This window comes from Leiobunum rupestre, chromosome 6 (assembly GCF_980474605.1).
Source record: "Leiobunum rupestre chromosome 6, qqLeiRupe1.1.hap1, whole genome shotgun sequence".
Taxonomy (NCBI): Eukaryota; Metazoa; Arthropoda; class Arachnida; order Opiliones; family Sclerosomatidae; genus Leiobunum; species Leiobunum rupestre.
The window spans coordinates 42361474-42374500 of record NC_143389.1 but is presented as its reverse complement, the minus strand read 5'-3'; positions in this window follow the sequence as shown (position 1 = coordinate 42374500).

Here is a 13027-nt window from a genome sequence, read left to right as displayed (position 1 = left end):
AAATATATTTTAGTTTCCCCAAAACCTTTTCGGTGTTATTTTGAGGAGGGGCAAGCCAAGTACATGGACCTAGGGGCTTTATCAGAGTTTTGGCGCCCCTAGAAAAATGGCGCCCTAGGCACGTGCCTACTTTGCCTAATGGTTAATACGCCCCTGCTCAAGAGAGGTGCCAGAAATAAGCACTAGTTCGGAAATTTCACAGCGTTCTCATGTGATGGCCTTGAAACTCAACAAATTAGAAAAAGACCCGCGGTTATTCGACCAGTTTGCAAACTATTTGAAAATACCAAATACTTTTTTCCTATCGTTTCGAATATTCGACTATTTGATCAAGAAAAACGAATATTCGCGAACTTTCCCAAGTGCTATTCGATTCGACGAATCGAATATTCGATTTGGTATTCGATTGAATTATTTGGTCTAACCAAATATTTTGCACACCCCTACCAGGCTTTAATAATGCATTCGGGAATAACCGCATGCAGACTAAGAGATATAGAAGGGATTTTTAGGCAATGTTCGTAAATATGCGTAACAATTTTGGCGCACTTATTTTTAAAGTCGCCGGTCATTCTAGATATAACTTTCAGAAAAATAATTAACGTGTGTCAGATATGGAACTGACTCATTTATTGTTATTTACGATTTTACGGATATAATTCGCTAGTTAAGCTCGTGTGAAACTGAAACTATTATTTGGAGCATGGCGTGGTCCACTTGTTCGACTCGTTTAGGGGAACTTGAGAAAAACCGTACTGATTACGTAATCGTGACGTGAAGATTTTATTGGCGGGAATCACTCAAAACGAATGATAGAGAAGTGGGGTTAAGGGGAAGAAATGTAATCAGAGTCTTAAATAAAATTATCTGCATTCCCACATCTATGACTGATTTGTCATTTTTATAAGTTATTACGTGATCCATAAACATATCATAAGGTCCCCATGAGCAAAGGTCTAGGCCAAATTTTTGACGATCACATACCCGTACTTATTAAGAGGTAGGTATTCAAAATCTGCACCTCCTAGTAGTTATGTTCTCAACTAGAAATTTCCCCAAATGAATTTCCCGCGTTGCATGATGAATGCGCAGAAGGCGTGCGCGAACGTTTTTAAAACTTGGAGGAGAGAAGGGGTTCCTAGAGGGGAAAATATAATACCAAGAACATAGGCGATAGGTACCCGAGCGCGGGATAGGGGGAAGGCAGGGGATGGTAATTTTTGGTCGGACCTAGGACTTTAGTAGCATCAAGCAGTGGATAAATTTATTAAAGAATTCGAATTAGTCGTCTGCACATTTGGTACACGTTTTTAGATCACACAAGGCTTAGGAATGCCCAACGGTCTTTTACGCGTTAGTTTAAATATTCATTATGATGGGAAAGTACTGTTGTTATATAGATTGTAGAAGTGATTCAAGAATTCACAAGAATATAACTTTTTATCCTGTACCTAAACCCGGAAAGAGAAATGCTAAGTTAGAACTCACCCAAAAATGGATTTCTAGTATTAACCGAAACTCCATTACTGCATCAAATTTTTTAAAAAACATCATTATGTTTGCAATTTGCAAAAAAAAGTTCCAAATTCCCCTCAATGGTGGCAGCATTTAACGAGAGTCCGACCAAAAAAAAACGTCCCGAGCTATGGTTTTCATATTTTCCCCTCCAGGAACCCCTTCTCTCTTCCAAGTTTAAACCACGCTGGAGAAATCTCCACCGCTAGCCCTTAACACCGTAGCCATTATAGAGTGTTGTCGTCACCATTGTAATTTGCCTATTGATAAAAAACGGTAACTGTCATGGCGGCCACTATTAACACTACAGCTGTGACGTTACAAGTTTTCAAAATCGTATGAGACGACAACACTCTATAGCGACTAACCCATTCGTTGAAGTGTCTATGTTAACCTACGAACAAAAATATATCTCATCGTTGAGCGACCCTAGCGGAAAATTATTTTTATAATAGTTTTGGCATTGAAGCCAATAAAAAAACGAGCGTGGCGCTGAACGCCGATAGTTTATAGCGGGAAAATCCTGGTTGATGGAAAATCAGCGAATGCTTTTTCCGTGCCAGAAGCAACAAACACAAGGAGAACGCAGCTAACCTTTAAACACGCTAACGCAGTGTTGTGTACAAATTTTATTGGACGAGCCTTTACACTGAACGTTCAATTTACAAGGTTTTATTGTAACTCGTACATACGTACACCCTTTTGAATCGGGGCGGCATCACCAAAAATAAAAATTAAGGGAGCACAAGTTGATAGAAAAATTATAGAAAATTAATAAAATAAGTTTACATACATAGCTATAGCTGACCATCTCTTATTTTTACGAAATTTCGCATATAGATAGTGTGTCTTGACACGAAGAAAAATGCAAAGTGCTTTTAAATTTAATTAACTCAAACGGTTTTAAAAATAAGGCTATTTAAAGTTTTCTAAAAATGGCCAAAATCATATAGCAACTGTTCTAATTACGCTACAGAGTAGTGAGCGGTGTCATTTTACTCAGCTGTGTATGCCCTATCCAACGTTATACACCATATGTGCAGTCCCGATCAAAAGTTTCTGGCCGTTCTCTCTTGGCAGCCGTTTTATTTCTATTTTAGGTAGAGAGCCAAATGAGGACTTCTATGAAGTGGTCTGAGGAGTAATCTAGCTTATATAGAAAATTCGTCTGCTTAAATTTTGTTTCACGAAAACATGACGGGTTTTGAAAATCTTCACATGTGGCAAGCTTTTAATAACAAAAATTCGATTGTTAAATGCTATTTAATGACTTTAAAAGTCGCTTGATGACTTAGGCCATCTTAAAACAAAACTACGGCTGCTACGGGAAATAAATAACCTTTAACTACTTCCTTCTTACTCCAACTCGTTTTTTTTCGTCAAGATAGAATTGGAGTAAAATGACGTTATAGGGCTACACTTTTTAACCTGCTCAAAAAACCCAGAACAGGCGGGGGAAAAAACACCTATTTTATAGTTTTACTAGTTTCCGATAGGTGGTGTTTTCCGGCCGCTTTCCCCCGCGTCTGCTAGCTCTGCCTAGCGTGCGAGCCCCCCCCCCCCCCCATAAAATCGGGAGTCTATCCTATTTATAATGTCTATGGAAACCACCTAATAAAATAAAATTCCAATTTATTTTGACCGACCTAATCTGAGCTTAATTGATATAAATTTTAATGTTGGTAATTAGTCATTGAACATTTTTATTTACGATCTTCTTGTTTTTGGTGTTAATTTTCTTACACCGTTTCAGAGCCACTTAGGCATAAAATGCGATGGCGAACACCTTACTAATTGGAACCAAAGATAATATAACTAAGTACCCTAAATTCGAAATTACGGCTTTTCTCGATAGCGCGTTTTCTCGTGAGGCTTTTACTGAGTTCGCGCCGGAAGTCAGAAAAATCGGGCCCCATAGCAGGGTGAGAAATAGGGAATTTCAATAGATAATCCAAGATTATATTACTCACCTTTAGTTTTCTTTCGTTTAGAAACTTTTTTAGAGCTACAGGCATGATCCATTATTGTTTTAAAATAGTGTTGTAAGTCGGAAAATTTCCCGCTCGGAAAATTTTCCGGAAAATTACCGAGGCCTTTTTTCCGGAAAATCTTCCGTATTTTTCCGAAAAATATTAAAAACGTTTTCATTCCATGATTTGTCTAATATATTGTTTGCAAATTTAAATAAAGCGGCATTTTCACCTCATTTTTTCTAATCTAAAAGTAAAACTAAACCTACAGACTAGTTTAAACTGGTTGAAATGTAACACTATTAATGTTTTGTAGTATGTTTACTGATATTAGTCATTTTAAATCGATAAAAAGTTTAAAACATTAAAAACCCTTGAAAAGTAATTTATGTTTAAATTTTTTATTTTTCCGATTTGCGGAAAATTTTATTTTTCCGGAGAATTAACAACCCTATTTTAAAACAATATAACGCAAAAATATGTGGTATCTTGAAAACCGTGAGTCAAAAACCACAGCGCAATTTTCACTAAAACTTAACGTTTTAACTAGATGTCGGTAGCCCTGCCAGCTCCATGGAGGCAGTTTTTCCCGACTCAAGGTCATTGAGTTTTATTTTTTTATGACCCCCTGCGCGTGCTATGCGATCTGAAAATATCAATTTCTAGGAAAAATAGCTTTTCTATTATTAGCTCTGTCTCATTTTTAGTGGACACCCTGTATGTATTATATTAAATGTATATATATATATATATACTAGCCGAGAAGCCCACCTTACAGGGGGCCCTCAGCTCTCCACCCCAGTACGCCCACCCAACCCCTTTTTCCCATGGGATATTTTCCGTGGCACCCTTTTCCCCATAGTCGAACCACCACAGTAAGGCCCTTCCTCCCCTTTTTTCCCATGTGATAATTACCGGGGTACCCCCAGTAAGGCCATTACTCCCCCTTTTCCCCATGTGATGATTACCGGGGTACCCCCTCCCCATTTTTCCCATGTGATAATTACCGTCCCTCCCCTTTTTCCCCATGTGATAATTACCGTGTTACCCACCTCCCCCTTTTTCCCATGTGATAATTACCGTGTTAGCCACCTCCGCTTTTCCCATGTGATAATTACCATGGCACCCTTTTCCCCATAGTCGAACCACCACAGTAAGGCCCTTCCTCCCCTTTTTTCCCATGTGATAATTACCGGGGTACCCCCAGTAAGGCCATTACTCCCCCTTTTCCCCATGTGATGATTACCGGGGTACCCCCTCCCCATTTTCCCCATGTGATAATTACCGTCCCTCCCCTTTTTTCCCATGTGATAATTACCGTGTTACCCACCTCCCCCTTTTTCCCATGTGATAATTACCGTGTTAGCCACCTCCGCTTTTCCCATGTGATAATTACCGTGTTAGCCACCTCCGCTTTTCCCATGTGATAATTACCGTGGTACCCCCTCCCCCTTTTCTCCATGCGAGAATTTCCGTAGTACTTCCCTCTTCCTTTCCAATGCGAGAATTTCCGTGGTACCCTTTTCCCCACAAAAATAACTCAACCCTGTACCCCTTTAAACCCCCTGTATCCAATGGCTGATGCATAAAGCCACGGGACTAACGTACGCCGAGAGAGCCACGGGACTTTCAAATCGGAACGTAAAATATTTTTCGATTTAGATGCAATTTTGGTAGAAAGTGTCCCCCGGCACGTTTAATTTACAGTACAAATTTCAACTTTCTAGAAAACATAGTTTTTGAAAAAAATCACCTTTTCGAGCCAAAAAAAACACCCTGTATATATTCATATGTATAAATTAAATTATAAGTATATATATAATTTATTTATTTATTTATTAAGAAAAAAACAAGTTACAAAGCTAGAATAGCTTATACAGGGTGTCTACATTTGATCGGCCCAGGCATTTTTCTCAAAAAATATACTTTCTAGAAATGTGAAACTTTCAGTATGTACTCTCTGGGGAGAGATCGTTGTTATTTGTAAGTTTCAGAAAAATCGTGTTTTTCATGGTTTTAGAAGTGTTAGTTTTTAAACGCTACGTGGTAGACGAAAAGTTTCAATAGGCAAGTTGTAGAGCATACTCGAAAACCTTCATGGTGGAAATCGGACATTTCGTCACTGAAATAATTGGTCATGAAAAACCAACAAAATTGAAAAACTAACACTTCTAAAACCATGAAAAAGTTCACGATTTTTCGGAAATTTACAAATAACAACGATCTCTCCCCAGAGAGTACATACTGAAAGTTTCACATTTCTAGAAAGAATAGTTTTTGATCCAACACTTTGGATATATTCCCAATTTAAAGGATAAATTAAAGTGTTGGTTGCACGAAATTTTAGCTATGGCTAATTAATGGTTCATTAGAAAGAGCAAACATTTTATAGCAAGTACAGAAAATTTCATCAAAATCGGTTAAGTGGTCTTTGAATTATTATAAAAAGAAGTCGAAATGGTGGAAATCGAGTTTTTCGGCGAATTTCCAGACTTTCTCGGCACCCATGACGTCAGAAAATGCGAAGCGTATCATTGGCTAATTGTCTGTAATACATTTCTTTACATCTGGGATTAAAAGCAGGTTGATTTAACACCCAGGAAAAAGTCCTACGCAGTAGTAATTGAAATAGGCATACACAAGCCTACGTAGTAGAAAAACGATATGAAACCGAAGGCTCCTCGTAAATTTTTTGTTAAATGTCGGTTCGTGCGCAGACGTGGGCAAAATTCTGAGTACTAAATAAACAGTGAGAATTCAAGTGTCGAAACTTTAATTACTTATAAGTAGAGTTATTAAAGACCGTGAGTTGAATCGACGGATCTCTATGTGAGCAATCTCAATCTAAGCTAAATGAATACCGCTCTCTCCTCGTTCGCTCTCTCCTCGTTCGCTCTCTCTTCAGTGAGCGAGCTTTCTCTAAACGTGGAGAGACCGCGATAACGAGTAGGCGCTTCTCCTCTTTCGCTTCCATCTTTCCAATGAAATTCAGATTTTAAAACAAAGCGTTTGTTTAATCAAACTAACCATACTCAAAATATTTTTATCACCAAGCCTATTACTATTCTACGTTTCCTATTGAAAATAATTAATCTAACAAAGTTCATATTATTTTAACTCAATTCATATATTATTGTTAAAATAGTGCAGTATAATCACACTATGTTTCTTACTTAATGATCTGTATTTTTGAATTTTTACTTCCGGTGAAACCGGGTGAAACAATCAATTGAATATAAAATTAAAGTTTTATTTATAAATGTTGAAGCTAAATGTGTATTTAATGTTAGGCAACAAATAAGTACCTTCATCATATTTCCAATAATCTTAGTCAACAATTTATTTAAATATAGGGAGTTAAAAATGATCCTAACCTATTTTTTGAAAACTGCCTGCCCAATTGAGATAGGTTAAGACTTTTTAACCACAACTTAATTGAACAATCGGTTTCCAAATTAAATAAAAGAACTCGCAAGAAGGTCCAATATTGGAGGTAGAAGTTGCAGTACCGTTCTCCTCTCAGGGGGTTGACATAACAGCATCCCAAAAGCCATTTTCCTTTAAAAATCCCAGTAGATGGCGCTTTAACCGCCAAACCTAATTTTTAATCGTGCACCTTTTCAAGGTCGATTTCAAAACTATATAAATTGTTTTTCTAAGAAATTTAAAAGGTTAATACTATCGTAAATAGAATAAAAATTTAATTCCGAAAACCCCAAGTAGATGGCCCATTAAAGGGAATATAACCTCAGGTATTTGGTGTGGAACACCAACGCTTGCAGCTCTGGCCGCTCTTGCCTTCGGCTTTAAAAATGTTTGGCGCCACTGTACAGGGACATTTGAAAAATTGAAGGGGTCTTCCGTAAAGATTGCTTTGCAGGTTATATTCCCTTTAACCGTCAAACCTCGAAATTGTTTTCGTGCACCGTGTCAAGGCCGAGGTCAAATAAAACGCTTTATTTTGAAAACTGAATTTCATTGATGGAAGCGAAAGAGAAGGCCCCATCGTTCAATAAAAAAATAGCTCAATGCGAACGCGACGGTGAGGTTTTCGGGCGCGTTCTCTCTCTGCGCCGAGAGCGATCAAAGGGAGTGAAAGCCCTCGTCGTTCGCGACAGACTCGCTCGTCGCGACGTAAGCGGTTACCAGTGATCGCGGCATCTCCACGTTTAGAGAAAGCTCGCTCACTGAAGAGAGAGCAAACGAGGAGAGAGCGGGATTTGTGTAGCATAGATTTAGCTCGCTCGCTGATAAATCCTCTTTAGTTGATTTTGTGATATTTTAAGAAATCTATGTGTAATACGTTCAGCAAACAAACAACAAAAATATTGTTTCTTAGCTGGCTTTTTTATTAAGAAAACGGACACGAACTTTTTTTGGCTTACTATTTGAACGTGATTATTTACATCTAAGCAATCGCATCTTTGGCCCATGTTTGCTTGGGTGATTTGACATGGATTGACCCTCTGTGAACTAGGATGAAGGAAAGGATTTGTATTGCAGCGGACGGTGGAATTATTGAACCTCATTTAAAATAAGACGCGTGAATTCCGGAATTCTACTATGTAAATTGTATTTTCTCTAAAAAAATATTTAAAATGATTTGGCTTAAAAAACCAGTCCTTTTTTATCTTTACAAACATACGATCATTTCAAATAGGTGAAACTATAAAGTAAATTTGGTCTTAACCAGCTTGTTAAAATGGGAAAACAAAATCACGTGACTACCTTTTCACAGCCAACTTCGATTCGGTAACTCGTGTAAATAGTTGGCCTTGCGACGTTAAAGAAAAAAAAATATTCCTTCCAGATACTGCAGACAGCTAATTAATATACACTTTTCTATTACAAAATGTTTTAAATAATAATAATAAATAGATAATTTAGACGAATCGATCAAAATTTAAACCGTCATTAGCAAAATAAAATGAATAATAGTTCGTATTACTTAGGATAGATGGCACTGCAGTTCTCCACAAAGTCACGTAACTACCATCTTTTCAGCCCCCCCCCCCTGGACTTTATAGTTTCGCCTATTAGATAGGTTTCTCTTTCTTTTTCATGAGACTAAAACCTTTTTGGGTAGTACCAACTTGTTTTTTTTTTCATGACGTATTATTTCAATGAAAAATTGTCCGTTTTTGACCAAACCAATTTCATTAAAGGTTTTCGAGTACGCCCTAGAACTTGTTGCTTGAAAATTTTCGTCTACCACCTATCGTTCAAAAAATAAAAATTTCAAAACGGTGAAAAATTTCACGATTTTTTTGAAAATTCCAAAAGAAAAGGGTCCTCCCCGAGAGAGGATATCCTGATAACTTCACATTTCTAGCAACTATAGTTTTTGAGAAAAACGCCTGGCCCGATAAAATTAAGACACCCTGTATAGCTACAGTCTCAATCTTTTCATGGTGTCAGAAGTGCTGCTCTCACCTTGTCATGATGTCGACATTCCGAGGACCTGATCACTTTGAACCTGGTACCGCGAATCCGGCCACTGCCTATAAGGATAATTTCAACATCTACGCTATCGCATTCAGTGGCGTAGCCAGGATTTTGTTTCGGGGGGGGGGAACCCCATTGAAAAAAAAAGTAAAAAAATAAGAATATTTGTACGTACGACCATACGTTTCGGGAAGGGCATGTGTCCCCTGTGCCCCCTCCCCCTGGCTACGCCACTGATCGCATCTAAGCTAAGAGCGGAGGATCCGGATACGCGAGTAGCCTCTTTTTTATATACTGTTGGACCAAAGGGTCGGAAAGTTTATGATACTCTAGCTTTTCAACCTCAAAATGGCCAAACTATTCCGAAATTGGATCAAATCTACGCTGCTTTTGATACTTACTATTCTTCCTATAACAACCCTGACTCTTATCGATATTCATTCTTTCACACTCTGCAATCTCAATATCAACCCTTTGATGATTTCCTTACGGATCTCCGAACAAAAGCACAAAATTGTGATTTTGGTACATTATCTGACTCATTACTCCGATATCATATTCTTGCTGGCCTCTACAACTCTGAACTACGCAAGTTAAACTCCCTGAAGCTATTTCATTATGTCAAACTGATGAGACCTCCACAACCCAAGCTGCAACTCAACCATCAATCACTGTGGATGCTGTTTTCCACGGTGGCCAAGGTTCTCGATATCATATACAGCACTCACTGCCTGTTTTCAATGGCTCCCGTTCTTTCCCAACGTTTTCATCTCGAGGTTCTTGGCATAAAAATGCCAATCTCCGCACTCAACATCCTCAACGGTATATTAATCACTCATATCAAAGGGGCCATAACCGTTTTCCCTTAGGAGCTGTTGTTGGACCTACCCAACTTCCATTTGCATCAATACAAAACACTAATTACTTAAATTGCGGGCTCCTTCATAATCGGCCAGGTCGGTGTCCAGCAGCTGAATCTATATGTCACAATTGTCACAGGAAAGGACATTGGGCAGGCTTGTGCCGCTCTCGCCCTTCTCATTCTATAGCCGTTTTAGAAAGTGAAAGTCATGATTATGGGAAATATCACGATCAGAACAGTCCTAACTATCTCGACCATGAGCGCCTTAACTCTGACTATCAAAATATGGAATCATCACAGGAAGATGTTACCTATGGGACTTCAGAACTCCAAGATCAAAATCAACATGACAAATATTTCTTTGGCACTCACTTCAGTGGAACAATCCACCGACTTTAATTTGCATTCAATAATTGCTGTGTGTGAAGCTACCAGTACAACTCCCTTCACAAGCAATGACCAATGGTACGATTTCATATATGTGTGCAATAATCCAGTTCTTTTTAAATTAGACTCTGGGTCCTGCCAAAACAGGTCTATGACACAGTACCTACTCAGCCACAACTTCGTCCTCCACCAAGACGTATCCTTGGCTATACTGGTCATTTAGTACCTGTACTTGGCGTTGTCACCTTACCAGGAGCTTCAATTCAAGCCTCAGGAAGTCTCGTTACTCCCCACAATTATACTCCAATTTTAGGAGCCTCTGCGTTGGAGTTGCTGAAACTGGTCCAAAGAATTCGAAAAAATCCCGCATTGCCTTTTGCATTATTAGAATCTGTAAAACATTCAAACTTCTTGGAACGACGGTCAGATGATCCGCCAACTGTTGGATCTTCCTCAAGCTGTGAACCTGTCAAACTAACATCGGTAAAACCACAGAACATCATTATTCATTAATGAATTCTCTCAGCTTTTTGACAAAATAGGAAGCGACTACCATTTAAGTATAACATAAAACTAAAGCCAAATGTAACACCGCATGTCTCTGATAGCACATAAATTAACATTTGCTCTTCAACAACCAGTTTTTCTAGAAATACAACGAATGCTGAAAGAAGGCGTGATTACTCCAGTCCGTGAGTCAACTCCATGGGTACATCCGATGGTAGTGCAGAGAAAACCAAATGGGGAGGTTCGTATTTGCTTGGACCCAAGAAAACTGAATCCTGCTATACTTTGGCCTCACAATCTGATAGAAACTGCACAGCAAATTTTTGCAAAGTTACATGGCCACAAGATCTTTACGGTTTTGGATGCGAGAAATGCATTTCGGAAAGTAGAATTAACTGAAGAAAGTTCCTATTTATGTACATTCGCGACGCCATTTGGTACCTTCCGTTACTTACGCCTCCCTTATGGGTTGTGCCTAGCATCGGAGGGTTTCCAACAATTTATGCATGAGATGAAGATGTTCCGAAACACAACCAACTTCTCCGACGTATATTAGAAAGTGCCAAAGAGGCTGGACTTACATTTACTTCCAAGAAATTACAGTTGGTGGTATCGAAAATCAAATATCTTGGTCACATAATTTCACCAGACAAAATAGAAGTTGATATCGAGCGTACCAAAGCGATAACCAAACTTCCTCCACCGACGGACAAGCAGACTCTCCTACGCTTTCTGGCTATGGTGAAATACGTGACTAAATTTCTTCCAGGATATTCAGAACAGGCTGCCCCTTGAAAAAAAGATGCGCTTTTTATTTGGGACTCGCATAAACAGGAAGTCTATGACAAACTCAAGAAAATGATATCATGCACTCCTATTCTGACAGCCTTCAAACCAGCATCTCCTTGCAGTATTACAGTGGACGCCAGCTCCAAGGGTATAGGAGCGGCTTTATTGCAAGATGGTGGCCCGATAGAATACGCCTCTACAACCATGAATCCGACTCAACAAAGGTATACTCAGACCGAAAAAGAGCTAGTAGCCATACTTTTTGCATGCGAAAAATTTCACTTCTACATTATTGGGAAGCATATAACTATCGAGACTGATTACAAGCCATTGCTAGCTATAGTACAGAAACCCATGAACCTCTTATCTCCAAGACTTCAACGGATGCTACTACGTTTACTATGCTATCCATTCAATCTCAAATATGTTCCAGGTACTAAACTCCCTATAGCAGATACGTTTAATTGTCACGAGCTGCATTACCAGAAGCTACCATTGACACCTCTGAAATGGAAGGCCCATATGCCGCCATACACTCAGTAACCACTCTGTCTGAGGAGAGACGGACCATACTCCAGAAAGAAATACAGCAAGATTCGTTATTTTTTAGAGAGAAGTTCTGCAACTTTAGCAGAGGAGCAAAAGGATTCTTCAATCCTGTTAAAATAGTTCAGTTCTCTTTGTTGAAAGACAGGGTCGAGTTTTTCAAAAACAGTCTTCGCAATAGTGGAAGCGTGGTCATCGAGTTTTTGAGAGAATGATTGAAGTTGAGAATCAAGGTCAGATTTGATATTCGTAGAGTCAGCAGAGAGGGTTTTGGCAAGGCTATTTAACTATGAATCAATTCGTAACTTGCACGTAGGTGTGGCCTATTTTCATGGTAATAAGTTTTGGTTGGCCATGACATTAGAACGACTATGGTGGTCACGTGATTATTTTCTCACAGTTAATATGGCCACGTGGTGTTTGGCTCGTGATTTGTGAATGACGTATAATATGTAAGGCGGAGCTTAGCTGTGAAGTATGCCAATGACGCGACAAGCAAGGAGAGAATATCAGCTTTGATACTGATTGTATCAGCAGAGAGTTTATTCGCAAACATGTTAAATTGGGAATCAAGAGCAGATTTGATACTTGCTGTATTATATGAAAGTGTAACTTCAAGAGTATCAATCCTTGTAGGCTTTGTAGCATATTTAACATAATTACTCATAAGTATGCCACCTAGGAGCAACAAACACAAGGAGAACGCAGCTAGCCAGTGCCGGATTAAGAATTAGGCACACTAGGCACGTGCCTAGGGGCCCCCGAGGGTCCGCGGGCCCCGAAAGATCCCACGTCAATACGCTAGTTCAAAGAATAAGTTATTTGAAAAAAAACATTAAGCTTATTTAAATTTAATAACAGTTTTACGGCATGTTTTTTCAAAATGAAAACAATCAATAACTGTGAAACTATATTGATTATTTTTTTAATATTTATAATATAAATGAAATATGAAATACTATTCCGAAAAACACTAAAAAACGAATTCGAGTAAGTCGAGATAAGG